The following is a 15133-nucleotide window of genomic DNA, read 5'->3' as shown; positions in this document are numbered from 1 at the left end:
GGCATGATGGGAATTAGTATGCACTGTTTGGTTGATTTAGCGACGAAGCCCACTTTCATTTGGATAGGTTCGTCAACAAGCAAAATCGGTGCGTTTGGGAGACTGAGAATCCGTATTTTGCGATCTAGAAGTCTCTTCACCTCAACAGGTGACTGCGTGGCGTGCAGTGTCCAGTCACGTAATAATCAGTGTGATATTCCTTGATGGCACGGTAACTACCGAACGGTATGTGGAGGTTTTGGAAGATGATTTCGTCCCCATTATCCAAAGTCACCCTAATTTCGACAAGTTGTGGTTCATGCTAGATGGAGCTGGACCCCATCGAAGCAGGAGGGTGTTTGATGTCCTGGGGGAGCACTCTGGGGACCGCATTCTGGCTCTGGGGTACCCAGAGATGACTGGCACGGGCCTCGATTGGCCGCCATATTTTCTGGATCTGAACAAATGCGCCTCTTTTTGTGGGCTATATTAAAGACAAGGTGTACAGCAGTAATCCGTAAACCATTGCTGAGCTGAAAACAGCCATTCAGGAGGTCGTCGACAGCATCGATGTTCCGACACTTCAGCGGGTCATGCAGAATTTCCCTATTCGTCTGTGCCACATCATCCCCAGTGATGACAGGCATATCGAACATGTCATAACATGTTGTATGCGTATCTATTTTTCCAAGGGTACCTTTGTAATTTTTTATTCCACTTTTTGTAGTAGATGTAGTTTTAAATGTCTACTAAAATATATGAAAGCAAAATAAGTAGAATGTCTCGTTAGATGTAAGAGACGGCCTGATGGCCGTAATCGTGCCAGGTTAAATACGTAAATAAATAAATAATGTAAATCCGAATATACGAGGGCGGTTCAGAAAGTAACCTCCGATTGGTCACAGTGCGGGTTGTGAGGGGAGTAGCGACGCCATCTGTGCGTTCACGCACTCAACACGTCAGTCGGCATCAAGCCGTGGTCGAGTGAACGTCGTACCTGCGCTAGTTTAGTTTTTGTGGCAGTTTGAAATGTGTGCTGCAATAGAAAACCCCGCCAAATGTGAAGTGCATGCTGTCATAAGGTTTTTTACAGCCAAAGGATATTCTGCAGCAGCTATTCATCGTGAGCTTTGTGCCGTGTACGGACCAAGAGTTATGAGTGAAGGAGTTGTCCGTGAATGGGTACGTTTATTTAAAAGTGGACGAGAAAACGTTCATGATGAAGAGAGGAGTGGTAGACCATCATTGGTGACTGACGAACTCGTTCAGACAGTTGTTGAGTCCTTCAAGTGGGACGTTATCAACCATCCACCTTACAGCCCAGACCTGGCGCCAAGTGATTATCACCTCTTCATGCATTTGAAGAAATGGCTCGGGTCACAGCGGTTTGATGACGACGAAGAGCTCAAAGATGCGGTCACAGGCTGGCTCCAGGCACAAGCGGGTGATTTTTATGCAGAAGGAATTTCAAAGCTTGTGAAGAGATACGATAAGTGCCTCAATCGCTATGGAGACTATGTAGAAAAATAGTGCAAAGATGTAGTTGTAAGATGTATATATTAAAATATTTTTATTTAACTTGGTGTATTTTTTTAATCAACCGGAGGTTACTTTCTGAACGGCCCTCGTATATAGTGACGTTTACATGTTGAAAAAGTGTGTACACGCCCTAGTTTGTAACTAAGTTACGTTTTTCTGTACAATTCAATAATTGTCACCATGTACAGGGTCTAAAATATTTCCATTGCGTGTGGACTGCCGAACTAGCTGCTCAAGACAGTTTTCAGGAAACATGTTAAAAAGTACTTCGCACGACTGTCTGTCTGTACCCATCGCAATGAACCCATAGACATCCCAGTCTATACTCGATAGGTTAAAGTAGCCTCCAACTAGTTCTGCGTTACCTGGGTATTTACCCGCTACTGACCGCTGGCCAATGATTCCACAGAAGCTGCTACCATGAAGTCAGGCGATTACCACGTCGCTGGCTAGGCCGAGGGATCAGGTATGTAACAGCTAGGTCCCGGATTTTAATGACAACTCAGTTTTCTTTCTGAACTTCAGGGTGAATTTTACAACAATTTATGCACAAATCCAGGAACCGTAGTGAACCGTAAATTTACTTTTAAAAATCTTTCCTTAAAAAAAATACTTTATTTACTGGCGATTCATCAAGAACATTGACACATTTAATCACACTAGGTGAGCGTGGAAGTAATTGCCAGGAAGTAACTGATGGAAAATTACTTTTAACAAATGTGAATTTTATTCCTAAAAGCTTTATCGAAACAGATTTAAAATTACAAGCAGAAAAGCACCCTCGAAATATCAAGTTACAGTTTTATTTAGAGGCGAAGAACAATATTAACAGTAGGAGCCTTCGGGCTGAGAAGCTTGCCTGCTCCCTTTCAACACGGCTGTAGTCATGACCGCTCACAACAACCTCTGAAAAAGTACACTGGTGCAAATCTGCAACACACCAGATTACTTTAAACAAAAAAATTTTTAACACCTCACACAAACATGTAAACTATGCACCCCGTAAAAGGAATGGAAATGGTACAACCCTCAAATTATTTGCCACCGAAAGAGCAATTTGTTTTTTTTTTTTTTTTTTTTTTAAGGACTCTTACGGTGGAAGGGTGGCAAGCTTATAGCCTAAACTGACTATTTAAATAAAATCCATAAAATGCAATCTTACATAAAATGTACAACATGCTCTACATTACAGATATACCACCTCGCAAGATGATATGCAAGATAGAAACATATTTCAAGAATTCGGCCTTTAAGCAATAAATTCGTTAACACCGAATCCGACAAACATGACAGAGGCAGCTCCGAACGACAGACATATTAGCACTCCGACCGACAATCCGACCGATTTCCAACCGTCAGATCCCACTGCACAAACAACAGAGAATATCGGCCGATGTCGAGTAAACCACTTTCTAACTCGGCCTGACCAAGATCAAGGCATCAAACACCACTCAAGACAAGTTTAAAAGAATACAGAAAACACAAGTCACAACTGTCAAATCACTACGGGAGAAGGCTGCGGGTTCTAGACAGCAACACCCACCAGTTGTTATCACACGCGTGAACTGCTGACGAAACAACAATCCACAAATAACGAACAAGTCGTAACAGTCGAGATTTTAAAAGAAGTCACTAATTACTCAACTTGAGGATCCTGCTTCGGAGGAAAGCGAAGTGTCGTTCTCGCAGCTAGTGCCTCCACATGCAACAGCGCGTGCCCACCGCCAAAAGCCCTGGCCTGGCTTCGCGCTGTGGAGACTACGTCGCTGCTCATTTCCAACGAACCAACAAGGTCCAACCACATCCCGACTCGAAAAATGGTGTTCATCCTGAGGATCCGAGACGTCGTCGACTAAGACGATCGGCCGAGGCAACGACCAACGGCAGACCGCTTTCGCCGACAGTGGTCCCGGCGAATACTAACACCATACGGTTGCGACTGTTGCTGGCTGCCAACTCTTCCCGACTGATCCTGGTGTCAGTGCTCAGCAGACCACACGTTGCCATCCGACGACCAGCCGACCGATAGACCAACGGCCTTCCGTCTGCGTCGACCACGGTCCCGGCGCGTACCTGCACCGTGCCGACCTGCCTGCTGCTGACTGCCAACTCGCCCAACAGCGGAGTAACGACGAACCCGACTCAGTCCACAACCCAACAGCAACTGAGACATAGAGCCGGCCGGCTAACATGACTCTGTCGCCTCACTACACCGACTCCCAGACTGACCGACTGACCAGACTGCCTGAGACTGACAGACTAACCACCGCCGAGTGTTTCTTTTTTCTTTATTGTTATCTTGAAACCTGTATTACAGGCAGGCGTGCAGCAGCATACGACGCCGCTCTTTAGCCGCAGAGAAACACAAATATACAAATGAAGACGTTTAAAGAAAAAACATGGTGGACATATAAACGGAGACAAACACTTTTTAAAATACAAGGTGCCGTTCACGGGCGTAGAGTCAAAGATAAAATTGCTCAGACACTTCGACACAGACAGAGACAAAAATTGTCACACGTGAACGTAGGGGCACAAAACGAATAACACTGAATCACTTAAGCACAAAACGACGGCACACACAGAACACGAGGCGTTGATCTCCGGCGCGCGAATGTTCACTATCCGTGTACGAGTCCGGGGACCTGCCAAGAGAGGAGGACGGGGGGGGGGGGGGGAGAGGGGGGAGAGCAGATGCCATGGGCAGGGGAGATAGGGGGAAGGGAGGAAGGGGGAGGGGAAGCCCGGGGGAAGAGGGAAGGAGGGAGGGGATGGGGAAAAAGGAAAAAGAAGGGAGGGAGGGTGCCTAATAGAAAGGACACAGGATGTGGGGGGGGAGGATCAAAGTTGATAGGAGGGGTAAATGGAGGGGAGGAGGACATCATCAGGGAGGGGGAGCTGGCGGAAGCCACTTTGGGAGAGAGTGAGGAGGGTGGAGAGATGGAGACCGGGTGGGACGTGGGAATACAGGCGCGGCAGTTGGTGGGGATGGGAGAGGATGAGTGAGACAAGCGGATGAGGAGGATCGAGTTTGCGGGAGGTGTACAGGATCCGTATCCTTTCAAGGAAAAGGAGGAGGTGGGGGAAGGGGACGAGATCATACAGAATCCACGTGGGGGAGGGGAGACGGATGCGATAGGCGAGGCGGAGAGAATGGCGTTCAAGGATTTGGAGGGATTTATAAAAGGTAGGGGGGCGGAGATCCAGGCTGGATGGGCGTAACAAAGGATAGGGCGGATGAGGGATTTATAGGTGTGGAGGATGGTGTAGGGGTCCAGACCCCACGTACGGCCGGAAAGGAGCTTGAGGAGACGGAGTCGGGAGCGTGCCTTGGCTTGGATTGTCCGGAGATGGGGAGTCCAGGAGAGGCGACGGTCGAGGTACTTAAGGGTGGGAGTGAGGGCGATAGGACAGCCATAGATGGTGAGATAGAAATCAAGGAGGCGGAAGGAAAGGGTGGTTTTGCCTACAATGATCGCCTGGGTTTTGGAGGGATTGACCTTGAGCAACCACTGGTTGCACCAAGCGGTGAACCGGTCAAGATGGGATTGGAGAAGGTGGTGGGAGCGCTGCAGGACCGCCGAGCTCATAGCGCCCCTTAAATGCAGTTGAACAGGCAACTTTTCCCCTTCCCCACCAGAGGGAGACACCAAAGCTGCGATTGCCACAGCGGCGCAACCGCCAGAAACGGAAGGCGACTGCTTCACACTACACGCTGCAGCGTGCCCTTCAAAACAGCCATTTTTCCACGGTTCACGTAGTGAAGAAAAATGTATTTTTATTGCACCTATAAGTCATAGTTATTTACACCTTTTTTTAGTAATGGGTCGTATTTCGGCCAACTTTTGCCAAATGACGCATGTATTTGTCGTACCTTTACATACACAAGAATAAAAACACGAAAATGTTACTCACATGACAATGTTTCAGGGGATATTGTCACAAATAAACACAACAATTATTCATTAGGACTATAGTAGACAAGCAACGAAACAGACCGGTCGGTTCGCTGACTTAAGACATTGTTGGCTTCGAGAGCGCTTCGTCGACCCTGCGCAACAAAGGGGGCTTTCGACGTAATAAACATCGCACGCTATTCAGTTTGAATACGAACTCAGTCTGGTTCAACATGCCGAAAGTAAAGTATTGCATGAAGTTGCTAGGTTTTGTTCGTGATTTTGTAGAGAAGTTCTTCAGTACTGAGGAGGATGTATTATTTTGTAAACTACGTGAAGTTAAAGTTAGTGCAGAAAAGCTCTTTAATGTACAACACTGCAATACCGCCAAACACAGCAGTTGAGAGAAGTGTCGAAAATGACAGCAGACAAATGCTGTTAGTTGAGCAGACAGGTCCTTCTTCAACAGTGCACTCATTCTTCAAGGACTTGGTTGAGATGATGCTGTTTTACAGCATCCCATGGGAGGAGCTGAAGAATCCATGCTTCAGGCAGTTCGTGGAGAAATACACAACCCAGATGAATCTACAGTGAAAAAGAACTGAATATCCGCGTGCTACAAGGAGGAGCTGAAGAAAAATACAAGTTACTGTTGCTGACGAAAGGGTCTGAGTGGCCATAGGTGAAACCACCGGTGTCTGTGGGCGTTACGTTGGAAATGTTGTTGTTGGTGTTCTAAAGGCTGATGGCCATAAAGAAATGGTCCTCCTAACCTATGGAACACTCGAGAGAGTGAAGAACTTGTCATCTGCCGTTTTGTTGGACAACTCTATGAAGCTGCTGTGGCTGGATGGCGTGAACAGAGATAATGTTTTGCTGCTAGTAACAGATGGTGGTCCATACATTGCTAAAGCAGACAAGGACTTGAGATTCTCTATCCCAGTATGGTTGCCTTGCTCATGCGTTACACAGCCAAAGTGGGTCTGCATAGACCTCGCCACTTTCGAATTTGCTCCTGTGATGTGGAGAGGAGCTTTTCCAGGTATGAAACTATTCTCAGCGATAACCGTAGATCTTTGAAAATAGGAAACCTAAAAATGCACCTTGTGATCTAGTGCAACTCTGCAGAAACTGAAGATTGACAGTACATGTTAACTAATCTGGAATACTTTAAACAAGTGGTATAAAGTAGGCAAAAATGGTTTTATTGTTTGGATATGTGTTATTGTTATCACTATAACTTGTGTTTTTTTAAACATAAGCAGACATTTTTAAACACTACAAAAAGTGAGTACTACACTCACAGTTTGTTCAGAAGAGAATTTTTTATTACATGGTATATAAAAAAATCTACAGGAGTGTTTATTTAATAACTTATACATCGAAGAGCCAAAGAAACTGGTACACCTGCCTAATATCACGTAGGGCCCCCGCGAGCACGCAGAAGTGCCGCAACATGACGTGACATGGACTCACATAATGTCTGAAGTAGTGCTGGAGGGAATTGACACCATGGGTCCTGCAGGGCTGTCACAAATCCGTAAGAGTACGAGGCCGTGGAGATCTCTTCTGAGCAGCACGTTGCAAGGTGTCCCAGATATGCTCAAAAATGTTCATGTCTGAGGAATTTGATGGCCAGCGGAAGTTTTTAAGCTTAGAGGACTGTCCCTGAAGCCGTCCTGTAGCAATTCTAGCCCTGTGGGGTGTCGCATTGTCCTGCTGGAATTGCCCAAGTTCGTCGGAATGCACAATGGACATGAAGAAATGCAGGTGATCAGACAGGATGCTTATGTACGTGTCACCTGTCAGAGTCGTATCTAGACGTATCAGAGGTCCCATATCGCTCAAACCTCACATGCCCCACGCCATTAAAGGGCCTCCACCAGCTCGAACAGTCCCTTGCTGACATGGAGGGTCCATGGATTCATGAGGTTGTCTCCATACCCGTACACGCCCATCCGCTCGATACAATTTGACTCATGCGACCAGCCGACATGTTTCCAGTCATCAACAGTCCAATGTCGGTGTGGACGGGCCCAGGCGAGGCGTAAAGCTTTCTGACGTGCACTCATCAAGGGTTCAAGAGTGTTTATTGAAAGGTTTCCCCGCTGACACTTGTTGCTGGCCCAACACTGAAGTCTGCAGCAATTTGCGAAGGGTTGCACTTCTGTCACGTTGAACGATTCTCTTCAGTCGTAGTTGGTCCCACGCTTGCAAAATCTTTTTCCGGCAGCAGCGATGTCGGACATTTGATGTTTTACCGGATTCCTGATATTCACGGTACACTCGTGAAATACTCGTACGGGAAAATGCCCATTTCACCGCTACCTCGTAGATGCTGTGTCCCATCGCTCGTGCGCCGACTATAACACCACGTTGAAACTCACTTATATCTCGATAACCTGCCGTTGTAGCAGTAGTAACTGATGTAACAACTGCGCCAGACACTTGTTGTCTTACGTAGGCGTTGCCGACAGCAGCCGTCTTCCGCCTGTTTACATATCTCTGTATACCTATACAAGTTTCTTTGGCCTTTCAGTGTATAAAACAATATCCAATTTTTAAGGTCATATTTACATTAGTTTTAGGTCATAACTGCTTGATAATTCGTTGTTCTTCAGGTCATAACGACACACCAGAAAGACAGGGCCAATGTGACACAGTGGTCTGACAAATTCACACCTGAGATCACGCTCTGCTTGGGGCTATTTGACAAGTATACCGCTCATTTTTAGATGGTTGCATGCAGTCCAGCTGCTGCAAGCTCCGAGGAGAAGCCCACACCAGTCTGCAAGTCGGCACAAATCAATAAGATGCCACCACGCGACTTAGCCTCCACTAAAGGCAGGCCTATTGCTGGCTCTGAGTCCGATGTTGTGGACTTAGTACTGCCCTACCTGCAGGTCTGTTTCCATCACCGCCAGCCTCCTAACTTGGAGGTTGGATGTTCGAGGCCAGGACGGTCTACCCGCCCAGTCACCTTTGCCTCTGTGGGCATCTTGTCACTGTCCGATCATCTGACTCTGCTTGCAATGATGGGCACTACTGCTGGGAGCTGTTTTCCACTACAGCGTCCACAGTAGGGTTCCACACCTTCTGATGCGTCCTGACCTAAGCTATGAAGCGCCCATGAGAACTACAGTCGAGACAGCGTAAGAAGATTCCTGGCAGCTGCAGAGGACTGGGTGTGGCAGATTGGCACGCCTACCTCAACCACACGCCTACCTCAACCACTCACGTAACACGATTCTGTAAGTCTCTATGGCAGCGCCGCAGCGTTGTCACGGGTCTACAGAAGGTTGTTGTCTCGCCTGGAGCCGTTTGCACTTCATAACTGAAAGCTGGCAACAGCATACCCAGTTGTCGGCGATCTGCTTACGCCATCTCGATTATAGGACGCCATAGGTACCTCACGTCAGGATTCCCACTGAGCCGCTGGTATCACCATTCTGTGGGGAGGGTGGTGACACAGATAATTGCTGGAGACCACAGGCAGACAATTTAGCTGAGTGCTTCCACACCCACTGTCCTTAGCATACGCCCGGAGGGTGTTGCCACCACAAGGCATCGTTAACGGTAGTTGTAGTGTGTTAACTAATAAAATATATTTTTAATCAATGATGTTTTAAAGTTGATATGTCAGATAGCTACCAGGCTTCTACATCCCGTTCCACTGTTACCCCGCCCCGAATGGTGAACCACTGTTTTCTGACGCTACCACCTCAGTTCCACCACCCATCGTAGTGGCCGCCCACCCCATAGCCATAAAAAATGTGAGTGGCAGGCAAAAAAAATGGTTCAAATGGCTCTGAGCAGTATGGGACTTAACATCTATGGTCATCAGTCCCCTAGAACTTAGAACTACTTAAACCTAACTAACCTAAGGACAGCACACAACACCCAGTCATCACGAGGCAGAGAAAATCCCTGACCCCGCCGGGAATCGAACCCGGGAACCCGGGCGTGGGAAGCGAGAACGCTACCGCACGACCACGAGCTGCGGACAGTGGCAGGCAGTGACCATCGCTGTTGTGAGCCAGGCGTCCCAGGTTCGAGGCCAGGGACCTATGACATAGCTCCATTCAGCAATACTAAACAGTCTTCCAAAGTAGTACGTTCAGTCAACGCTTTAACAATTGCAAATTTCAGGGAAAGCCTACAGCGGTTAGACTGGGATGAGGTGTACCATGAACCTGATGCCAATTTAAAATATAATTTATTTCATGACATTTTTGTAAATGCATTTGAAAACTGCTTCCCCAAGAAAATAGTTAAATATACTCGTAAGAAACCTTGTAACAAACCATGGCTTACTAAGGGTATAAAAATATCTTGTAACCGGAAAAGGGAAATGTATCTGACAGCAAGAAAGAGTAGTGACCCAGAAACTATCAAACATTATAAAAACTACTGTGTTATATTAAGAAAAGTTATTAAAAAATCCAGGAGTATGTGTATCATGTCTGAAATCAGCAACTCTGGTAATAATTTGGAATATTATTAAAAGAGAAACAGGTCAACCAAGAGCAGAGGAAGGCAGTATTACCATCAAATTGAATGAAAACTTTTCGAACAAAAAGTCGGAAGTTGAAAATATTTTTAATAATCATTTTCTAAATGTTGTGGATATAGTAGGATCCAGGTGTTCATTAGAAGATGCTAGGCTGTTAATGGAAGAGGCCATACCTATGCAATTTGATACAATTGAAATCTCACCCACTTCTCCCTCTGAAATTAGGAAAATAATAAACTTGCTTAAAAGCAAAAACTCACATGGAATTGATGGCATTTCCAGCAAAATACTAAAAGCTTGTTCTCAACAGATAAGTAAGATTCTCAGCCACCTGTGTAATAGCTCTCTGGAACAGGGCATTTTCCCTGATAGACTGAAATATGCTATTGTTATACCTTTGCATAAAAAGGGGGATAGATCTGATGTCAACAATTACCGTTCAATCTCCCTTCTAACAGCTTTATCCAAAATTTTTGAGAACGTAATGTATTCAAGAGTAGCTTCACATATCTGTAAAAATGAAGCACTAACAAAATGTCAGTTTGCTTTCCAGAAAGGTTTTTCAACAGAAAATGCCATATATGCTTTCACCAGTCAAATTTTGAATGATCTGAATAACCGAACACCACCCATTGGGATTTTTTGTGATCTCTCAAAGGCTTTTGATTGTGTAAATCATGAAATTCTGCTAGACAAGCTCAAGTATTGTGGCATGAGTGGGACAGTGCACAAATGGTTTAATTCGTACCTAACTGGAAGAGTGCAGAAAGTTGAAATAAGTAGTTCTCATAACATGCAAAGATCAGCACATTCCTCAAACTGGGGAACTATCAAGAATGGGGTTCCACAAAGGTCAGTCTTGGGTCCTTTGTTGTTCTTATTATATATTAATGACTTGCCATTCTATATTCATGAAGAGGCAAAGTTAGTTCTCTTTGCTGATGATACAAGTATAGTAATCACACCTGACAAACAAGAATTAACTGATGAAATTGTCAATACTGTCTTTCAGAAAATTACTAAGTGGTTCCTTGTAAACGGACTCTCACTGAATTTTGATAAGACACAGTACATACAGTTCCGTACAGTGAATGGTATGACGCCATTAATAAATATAGACCTTAATCAGAAGCATACAGCTAAGGTAGAATATTCCAAATTTTTAGGTGTGTCCATTGATGAGAGATTAAATTGCAAGAAACACATTGATGATCTACTGAAACGTTTGAGTTCAGCTACTTATGCAATAAGGGTCATTGCAAATTTTGGTGATAAACATCTTAGTAAATTAGCTTACTACGCCTATTTTCACTCATTGCTTTCATATGGCATCATATTTTGGGGTAATTCATCACTGAGGAATAAAGTATTTATTGCACAAAAGCGTGTAATCAGAATAATAGCTGGAGTCCACCCAAGATCATCCTGCAGACATTTATTTAAGGATCTAGGGATATTCACAGTAGCTTCTCAGTATATACACTCTCTTATGAAATTTGTTATTAACAACCAAACCCAATTCAAAAGTAATAGCAGTGTGCATAACTACAATACTAGGAGAAAGGATGATGTTCACTATTCAAGATTAAATCTAACTTTGGCACAGAAAGGGGTGAATTATACTGGCACTAAAGTCTTTGGTCACTTACCAAATAGTATCAAAAGTCTGACAGATAACCAACAAGTATTTAAGAAGAAATTAAAGGAATTTCTGAATGACAACTCCTTCTACTCCATAGAGGAAATTTTAGATATAAATTAAGAAAAAAAAATATTAAAAAAATAAAAGAAATAAAAATAAAAAATAAAGAAAAACAAAAAACACAAAATATAAAGTTGTTATATTAACTTAAGTATGTTGTTAAATTAACCTAATTATGTCATGTATTGGAAAATTCGACTCGTTCCACATCATTACGAAATATCGTATTCATGATCCATGGAACTAGTATTAATCTAATCTAATCTAATCTAATCTAATCGGATTTCGCAGCAACAGCAGCAAGTTACAGGGTTGTCGCAGTCCAAGAGGTGCAGAGATCAATGCATTACATAGTGCAGCGACACAGCTCAATCCAGTGGAATTTCTAGTTAGTGTGATAAGTACAGCTTGCTTTGAATGCAGAAAAAATATAAGTTATGCAGATGAGTAGGTAGAACAATTTTGTGATGTTCGAATGCAGCATTAGTAATTTGCTGCTTGACATCGTCGCAGTTGGTTGTAGGGAAAGCAAATGGTCGACTTCGTTTTATTGGGGGAATTTTGGAAAGTGTAGTTCATCTATAAAGGAGACGGAATACAGAACTCTAGTTCGACCATTCTTGAAACTGCTCAAGTGTTTGGGATCTCCATCACGTTGGATTAAACGAAGACATTGAAAAAGATCATAAGCGCGGTGCCAAATTTGTTATTGAAGGGTTCAATCAGCATGCAGTATTACGGAGATGCTTCATGAAATCGAATGGGAATCCCTAAAGACGACGTTCTTTTAGCGAGGCACTGGCAAGGAAATTTAGAGAACTGGCATTTGAGACCGACTGCAGCACAATTCAACTGCCGCCAACGTGCATTTTGCGTAAGGACCATGAAGACAAGATAGGAGAAATTAAGTTTCTTACGGAAGCTTATAGACAGTCATTTTTCCCTCACTCTGTTTGCGTGTGGAACACGAAAGGAAACGAGCAGTAGTGGTATGTCGTATCCTCCACGAAGAACTGTAGGGTGCCTCGCGGAGTACATATGTACACGTAGATGAATGCAGCTCAGCGTGACTCGTTTAAAGGCGACACAGTAAGGAGGTAACATAAAAAGTGGTAACCTGACGGAACGCTATTTCGTCTGACCGAAATGGCTCCTAATAGAGAAGTAAGCTCGTCAACAGACGATGAAATTAGTGTTAATGATGTATTGTGTATCATAGCGAAATCTTTTTATGGTAATAAGAGGGCCTTAGAGGTTCTTGATTCCGCATTTGACCTATTGAAGCCGATGGAACACAAAATTTTGTTCAAATTCATAAAGGCAAAAATTGCCTCAGAGGGGAGGGAAGTATTACGACCAGATGAAACTACAATTATCCGAATATAACTATAGGTTCTTTGCTTACTCTGGGAGATGACTCATCGGAATTACAACATATGAAATATTATATATAACTGATTGAAAATTCACACTGTACATAAGGTGTTTAAATACAGGCATTAAAACTATTAAAATATAGAACTGAATGAAAAGTCCAATAGACTGCAGCAGCTGTATTTGTTGAAGTTGATTTAGAGTCCCACGCAACACGTTTCGCAAATTTTCAGTTGCATCTTCTAATGTATATGAATTCTATGTCATATGGTATAAAGAGTTGTTACAGAATGCCACAGAGTAACAGGTGGCGTTTCTAGGCAAAGTTCTCAGCTTCCTCAATTGATGAAAACCATCAACAATGACAAATGTCCAGTCTGTGTTAAAATCACGAACCGACATCGCTTTACCGATTAGAATAGGTTTTTGTCAGCCTGTGTCAAGCTACAGAGAATGTCCCTCGTAAATGTTATCCAGGAAAGTACTGGGCCCGGAAGCCGACACCCTTATGCGTGTTTGTCACCAACAAAATAATAATCGTAGCAGCTAACAACACAATCCTGTGTGTTGTTGGAGCATGTGCGGTGGCTACCATCGGGCTACTGAAATATTATATACGAAATATTAGTTCACTTTATTACAAGAATGATAAAGTAATTTACTTAACTTGATACAATCCTTTGCCAGAGGAGTGCTTGATAGTTTACAACTGCCATCACTTGATGCACTAATTAACAAGTTGTTCTCTTGAAGTACATTACTCAACATTTACAAAGGTACATGTCCATCAGAGGTTTGAGTAACCCTTTAGTCGTACTCGATGATGTTGACTGCTTCAGCTGAGTTCACGAACTTGGAAGGACACTTCCAAGCTCAGCTCCAAATTGACATCCATGCGAGGGTGCTGCAGAGCTCAGAGAGGGCATGCATTCTTCAGCCACTGCCATTCGTCGTTTGCAGATTGCAGCGAGACATCGCTGATTTCTGTGGTACCGACGTGCATTGCAGACTTTGGCGTGGCGCCGCGATCTTTGGACTATACAACAGTAAGGGTTGCAAGTACTGGAATGTACAGGTGCTTGGATTGGAGTGAAACAGATTATTGAGTGAAAAAACGAGACTGTCGAAATGTAAAGAGAAATCAAAGAAGCTGTCCGCAGACTGACAAGCAAGGAGGAGGGGATCAGTGTTTAACGAATGGTTCGAATGGCTCTGAGCACTATGGGACTTAACATCTGTGGTCATTAGTCCCCTAGAACTTAGAACTACTTAAACCTAACTAACCTAAGGACATCACACACATCCATGCCCGGGGCAGGATTAGAACCTACGACCGTAGCGGCCACACGGTTCCAGGCTGAAGCGACTAGAACCGCACGGCCACACCGGCCGGCTCAGTGTTTAACGTCCCGCCGACAATGAGGTCATTAGAGACGGAGTACCAGCTCGGATTAGGGAAGGATGGCAAAGGAAACCGATCGTGCCATTTCAAAGGAAGATTTAGGGAAATCACGGAAAACCTAAGTCAGGATGGCTGGAGACGGGTTTGAACCGTCGTCCTCCCGAATGCGAGTCCAGTGTGCTAACCACTGCACCACCTCGCTCGGTGACAAGCAAGGAGGGTCTAAATGGGCAATGAGATAGTTGACTCTCTAGACCGAGCTTGTTTCGTACAGGGGTTAAGTAACGATGGTGTCCAAATAGTCGTGAGATATTTAGGACATGATTGAGTCGTCGGCTGCAGTGGAACAACAACTACAAGAAGAAAGTGCTTTAGTCCTCCCAATAAAATTTGGGCGTGAGAACGCTAAGATGCAAGTACTCGTATTTTACATGTGGCGTACGAGGGAATTCAAAAAGAATCATCTGATTTCGCAGCTCTGCATCTCTGAAACTAATGAACATATACAATGAATTTTGTTTTTTGATGTATGGAAAACTCAATTTTTATTTTTCATATCTTTTCATAGGTGTTCAATATGCCCCCCTTGAGATGCGGAGTATATGTCAATGTGGTATTCAAATTGTTCCCCCACTGTAGCGAGCATGTCTCGAGTTACAGCTTCCACAGCTGCTGTTATGAGATGTCTCAGTCCATTAATTGTTGTTGGTAACGGAGGCACATAAACA

General features: G+C 44.2%; 1 protein-coding gene and 1 non-coding gene across 2 annotated transcripts in view; one reads left to right on the top strand and one right to left on the bottom strand.

The window, feature by feature from the left end:
• The window catches only part of LOC126251913 (galactoside alpha-(1,2)-fucosyltransferase 2-like), a 291016-nt gene that overhangs the window by 100801 nt on the left and 175082 nt on the right, over positions 1-15133 (top strand). The window lies entirely within an intron of this gene.
• On the bottom strand, positions 14535-14607 carry Trnaa-cgc (transfer RNA alanine (anticodon CGC)). Its single transcript has one exon. It is a non-coding gene; the product is annotated as a tRNA-Ala (tRNA).

Source organism: Schistocerca nitens, chromosome 4, assembly GCF_023898315.1.
Source record: "Schistocerca nitens isolate TAMUIC-IGC-003100 chromosome 4, iqSchNite1.1, whole genome shotgun sequence".
Lineage (NCBI taxonomy): Eukaryota > Metazoa > Arthropoda > Insecta > Orthoptera > Acrididae > Schistocerca > Schistocerca nitens.
This window is presented reverse-complemented; position numbering and strand designations above follow the sequence as displayed.